The sequence below is a fragment of the Monodelphis domestica genome, chromosome 7, assembly GCF_027887165.1.
Source record: "Monodelphis domestica isolate mMonDom1 chromosome 7, mMonDom1.pri, whole genome shotgun sequence".
Taxonomy (NCBI): Eukaryota; Metazoa; Chordata; class Mammalia; order Didelphimorphia; family Didelphidae; genus Monodelphis; species Monodelphis domestica.
In genome coordinates, this window is record NC_077233.1 from 3,596,730 (window position 1) to 3,602,729 (window position 6,000).

Sequence of the window (6,000 nt, forward strand, 5' to 3'; positions counted from 1 at the left end):
TGGGAATTCTGGGTAAGGATCAGGAAGATAGGAAGGAAAGTTGACTAGGACAGACAGGAGAGATGGCAGCTGAGTGGGCCTCTGTGATGGTCAGTTTGGGAAAGAGAAGCCCATAGATGGAGTCAGAGACTAGAGATTAAGGCTTCCCTTTGGGTGACTGAGAAAGTCTCTTACAAAAACCTCCGTGCCTGGGGGTAGTGGGTGACTCAGTGGATCGAGCCATGCCTAGAGACAGGAGATCCTGGATTCAAATCTGGCCTGAGATACTTCTTAGCTGTGTGCCCCTGAGCAAGTCACTTAGCCCCATTGCCTCGCCCTTCCCACTCTTGGGTTCTGCTGTGCAATTAGTGCCTTGTACCAGTGCTGAGACAGAAGGTAAAGGTTTTACCAGGAATGCCTGTTGGCCAACAGGGCCTTCACATGTGACCTTCCCTAGTCCACCAGAACGTTCTGGTTTTGTTTTCCTCAGTGACAGCTGCGGCGTGATAACAGCTGCCTTCGGTGCCTGCAGGGAGGGGGTAGAGGGAGGACGTGCAGGGCTGGAAGGGCTTGGAATTCAGCCTGCTGACATGGAAATGGCAGTCTAGGATGTCAGGATTCCCTTGCTGGGGGCTCTGAGCTATCATTGCCAGGGAACCTGTGGTGGCGATTTCATGAATGATTATAAACCTGTGAGGCAGAGAAGAGCCGGTGAGCAGGGCCAGAGCTCTGGGGCTACACAAATGGATTTTTTGGTGACCAGTCAGACTGGTTTGAGTGTGGAGGCCTCTGGGAAAGCCCCGCCTCCTAGACTGAGAGATGAGAGTCCAGAGTAGACCAGGGATGCTCATGCTAACCCCGCCCCCGCCCCTCCCAAGACCCACCTGGAAGAGTTTCACCCATTTTCCTTTCCTTTAAAGCTCCTCTCCCTCAAACCTTGCACAACAGCGACATCTGCTGGTTACCCTTGAAATAGCTTTAACAGACCCCAGTGAAGGAAACTAGCCAAAGCCCAGAAGACAGTCCTTCCACTTCCTTTCTACCTTCAGCAGTCAAGCCTCCACCAGCATCCTGACAGGACTTAGCCCCAGTGGGCCTGAGAAGCAGCCAGGGGCCCCATCCCTGCTCCATGGTAGCCAGAAGACCCCTTGGGACAGCCCTGCTCCTCCCTCCTCCATGGCCAGTCATTGTGCTCTGAGGCCCACAGCCCAGCCCAGCCACCTCCCCTTCCTGGGCTGGGCCACCTTCTCAAAGTGGCTGTGTGGATCCCCTCCCCCTCTTTGCAGTGAGTGCTTCTTCCTAACTCCTCTCCAGTCAGAACACTGGGTCCCCCAGGAAGGGGCGCATCTCATATTGGATGTCTTGTGCCAGAGTAGTCACACGGGACCACACAGCCCCCAAAACCCTCAGAACAGCCTCAACTAGGTGAAAATGTCATTGGAGGGGGGACTGCCAAATGACTTGTGGTTTGAGAGCCAGACCTAGAGACGGGAGGTCCTGGGTTCAAATGTGATCTGAGACACTTCTAGTTGTGTAATCCTGGGCCAGTGACTTATCTTCCATTAACTATTCCTTCCTACTCTTCTGCTTTGGAACCAATACACAGTATTGATTCTAACATGGAAGGTGAGCATTTACAAATATGTAATTGGAAATTTTTTAACAAAATAAAACATGGATAACATTAATTTGTGGTTTTCTAGGTCAATGACCCACAAAGATTAATTTTTATTTGTCTGATTCTACTGATGTGGGCATTTTAAAGTCAGTGTATCCAAAATGGAACTCATTATCTTTCCCTTTAAATGAACCCCATCCCAAATACATACTTACCTTTCCTATTACTATTTAGAGTAATACCATCTTCCCGTACCTCAGGCTGTCAACCTGGAATTGCCCCCAACAACTCCCTCTCCCTCTCTATATCCAGCCTGCTGCCAAATCTTGTTTCTTTTAGCTTCAAAAATCTTTCACATGTCCCCCTTCTCTCCTTTGACCCTGTCTCCACCCTGGGACAGACCTTCATCCCCTCATGCCTGGACTATTAACAATAGCTTTTGGAGGTTCTGTCTGCCTCCAGTCTTTCCCCACTCCAATCCATCCTCCATTCAGACACTAAAGTAATTTCTCTAAAGCACAGATCTCACAAATTCTCTCTCTGCCTCTCTCTGTCTTTCTGTCTCTCTCCCCTCTCCCCCCACCCAAGCCTCCCTCTCTTTCACCTCCCCCCTTTGCACATACACACACACTCCTGCCCCACTTAACTTCTGGAGTTTCCCTATTACCTCCAGGATCAAATACAAAATGCCAAAATCCTATCTCCTCCACCCTGCCCCCAACCTTTCCAGGGTTCTTGAGACCCCCCTCCCCCACATAATCTATAGACCTAGCTAGAACATTCTCTCTCCTCATCTCCACCTTCTAAAGAATTTCCCTGGCTTCCTTCATATCTCTCTCTACTAAACCCCACCGTCTACAGGAAGCCTTTCCTGATCCAAGTTCATTCTGGTGCCTTCCCTTTGTTGATTAATTTTAGTTTATCCTGACCCTGCCCTTTTTGTATTATATTTGTGTATTATCTTCTCATTAGGCCACAGAAGAAGATGTACAAAAATCCATTGAAGAGAAGAACTCCTTAGAAGGCAGAATTGACAAAATGGAAAAGGAGACAGAAAAGCTCACTGAAGAAAATATAATTCTTTTGAAAACTAGAATTGGGTAAGTGGAAGCTAACAACTCATCAAGAAACAATCAAAATCAAAAGAATAAAAAAATAGAAGAAAATATGAAATATGTCATTAGAAAAACAACTGGCCTAGAAAAACAGACCCAAGAAATAATCTAAGAAATTATTGGATTACCTGAAAACTAAGATAAAAAAGAGGCTAGAAATCATCTTTCAAAATGTTCTCAAGGAAAACTGCCCTGATATTCTAAAACAGGGGGTAAAATAAATATTGAAAGAATCCATTGATCACCTCCTGAAAGAGATGCCAAAATGAAAACTTCCAAGAATAGTATAGCTAAATTCCAGAACTCCAGGTCAAGGAAAGAATATTGCAAGCAGTAAAAAAAAAAACCAATTCAACTATCATGGAGACACAGTTATGATAGCATAAGATTTTGAAGCTTTTAAATTAAAGGATCAGAAGGCCTGAAATATTATATTCCACAGGGAAAAGGAGTTAGGACTACAAACAAGAATCACTTACTCAACAACTGCATATAATCTTTCAGGGGGATAAATGGGTATTCAGTGAAAGAAAGCACTTTCAAGCATTCATGAAGAAATGACCAGCATGGAATAAAAAAATCTAACTTTCAAATACAAGCTTTAAGGGAAGTATAAAAAGGTAAATGGGAAAGAGAAATCAAAAGACATTCAATAAGGTTGAACTGTTCATGTGATGAGATCTAAAAATAATAAAACTAAGGGATGAGAAAGAAGAATGCATTGAGAGAAGGGTTAAGGAAAGGCAAAATTGAGTAAATTATCTCATGCAAAAGAGGCCCCAAAGAGCTTTCACAGAGGAGGGCGACATAGGGAAGTTAGGGAGGGGAGTGTTTGAACCTAACTCTCACTAGAATTGGCTCAAAGAGGGAAGAACATACTTACTCAGGCACAGAAATATTTTTTCTTTATTTGAAAAAAACCCTTACCTTTTGTCTTAGAATTAATACTAAATATTGGTTCCAAGGCACAGGAGTGGTAAGCACTAGGCAGTTGGGGTTAAATGACTTGCTCGGGGTCATATAGCTAAGAAGTATCTGAGGGCAGATTTGAACACAGGACCTCCTATTTCTAGGCCTGACTTTTTATCCACTGAGCCACTTAGATGCTCCAGAAATCTCTCTTGTCTCCCTCCCCACTGATCCTTGGATTCCTGAATCTATAGTTACAATTAGCTCCTCTAGGCTCCTGCTTTCCACCTGGCCCCATTCTGGGACATTGTTCTAGCCAGCTGCCCCCACTGACACCCCCTTTTGCCCCAGCCCTTGTCACCTGACCTGGTCTGGGGAGGCTTCTAGAGGTGTAGACTTGGAGCTGGAGGGGAGCTTCAAGGCTGTCTGGTCCATTGGCAGAGGAGGAAACAGAACTAGAGGGATAACAGTGTAAAGGCCAGAATGTAAAGGGGGTAAAAATAAAAGGATTGGACTAAATTTATCAGTGTGGTCTCCAGGAATTAATTCCAAATGATTTTTAGCCATTTATTTATAAAATATAGAAAGAGTGAAAGTAGAGAAACGAGAAAGAGGGCAGAGTAAGAAATTTAGCTTAACAAGCTTAGACTATTTGCTCAAGATCTGGCTTTACTCTGACAGGGCTCCAGAAGCCCCAGCTGGAGGGCCTAGGAGTCAATTAAAGAAGGGTTTTAGCCACGAGGCCTGTCTAAGACAAGGGGCCCCTCTGGAGGCTAGTAACTCTCAGAACAAACCAAGACAGGGAGTCAGCATTTTTCACTCACCCATGTGGTAGTCCCAATAGAAAGCAGTCCTCAGCAAGAGCTGCTCCAAGATGAAAGACCCAATCGGAACTCAGAGCTCCAAAGAACAGAAGAACTGACTTCACAGGAAGTTGTAATTCCTTTTAAAGATGCTTCTTTGCATCACTTATTGTGCCTTCCTCTACTTTTACATGGACCAATTATAGTCTCTAGTTTGGCTTAGGACTGCCCAGGGGGAAGTCAGTGGGTTTTGATTTGTCACCTACTTTTGCACACATGGGTCACAGACCTCCCCCACTTAAGGATAAGTGGGGTGTATATGCTTCTGGTGATTAAATCTAAAACTGAGCAAGGGAGAGTTAATCCCATCTTCATAATCCCCCCTATGATCATTTGGGAGACTAGTCTCCCCAGTTGATCATTTGACATAATCATCTTGTACGCCTAAAAATCTTCTAGCCACAGTTGCATACAATATTGCACCTTCTAAGAGGAAACTACAATAGTTAGAGATAAGAGAGTTAATCTCATCTTCACAACAGGCAAGAGCATTGCTGCACAGCCAGAATGGATGAATGAATGAAAGGAAGCATTTATGAAGTGGCTGCTGCAGTCTGTTCTGAGAGCCCCCCACCCTGCCCCCAGGTCCATATAGTCTAATGGGGGACTAGGAGGACAGCATACACACACACTCTGTTATCTGCTTGGTCTGGGGAATTCTGCCTCACTCTTTCCAGAAGCAACTTACTCTGCCCTGAGCAAGAATAGGAGGGGGAAGCATGTTGGACAGGGAAGGTGGCAAGATCTCCAGGAAGATAGATTATGACAGCAGAGAAGAATTTGAATACAGGTCTTCTGACTTGAAAGTGGAGGCATTTGTTGGGTATTCTGTTGCCAGTCTCACCCGGTGGAACTGCCTGGCAGCTGGAGCTTCTTCCTTGTGTCTGCCACTGGACATCATGGGTCAGCATAATAGACCTAGAAACACAGTTGTTCCCATAGCAGCTCTCCCACTGTGGGGAGGCCTGGTGTGGGAAGGAATAAGAATTCAGTCTTCAAAGGTCTACCAGATGCTATTCTCATAACAACTACTGTCCTAGAAAGGAGGTAAGCCAGTGTAAAGAGACTTGTCCAAGGTCACACAGTCAGTAAGTGTCTGGGACAGTTTCAGATCCAAGTCTCCTGACTGAGCCCTTCCCCCTAAGCCAAGGTCTTTGGGCTTGGGAAAGAATTTACTGCTATTTTTTTATCCCCAACTCACTGCCCCAAAAAAGCAGCCCTTAACCTTAGAGGAGATGAGGAAGAAGTATCAGAATTTGAACTCAGACCTTCTAACTCTGTGAGGTCAGCACTGTGTCTATTATACCTCTCCTACCTTTTGAGAATCATGATGACATTATAGAATATTTTTAAAACTTGGAAATTCCTTTTTACTGTGCAAATGTTTAACTCCCCTGCTCCATTTTATAGTTTAGACAATTAAGACTGAGATAAAGTGGTCACTAAATGTATGAGGTACAAAAACATCTTGTCAAGGAAGAGGAGATATGCTTACCCAGGCCTTTAAAAAAAGGTT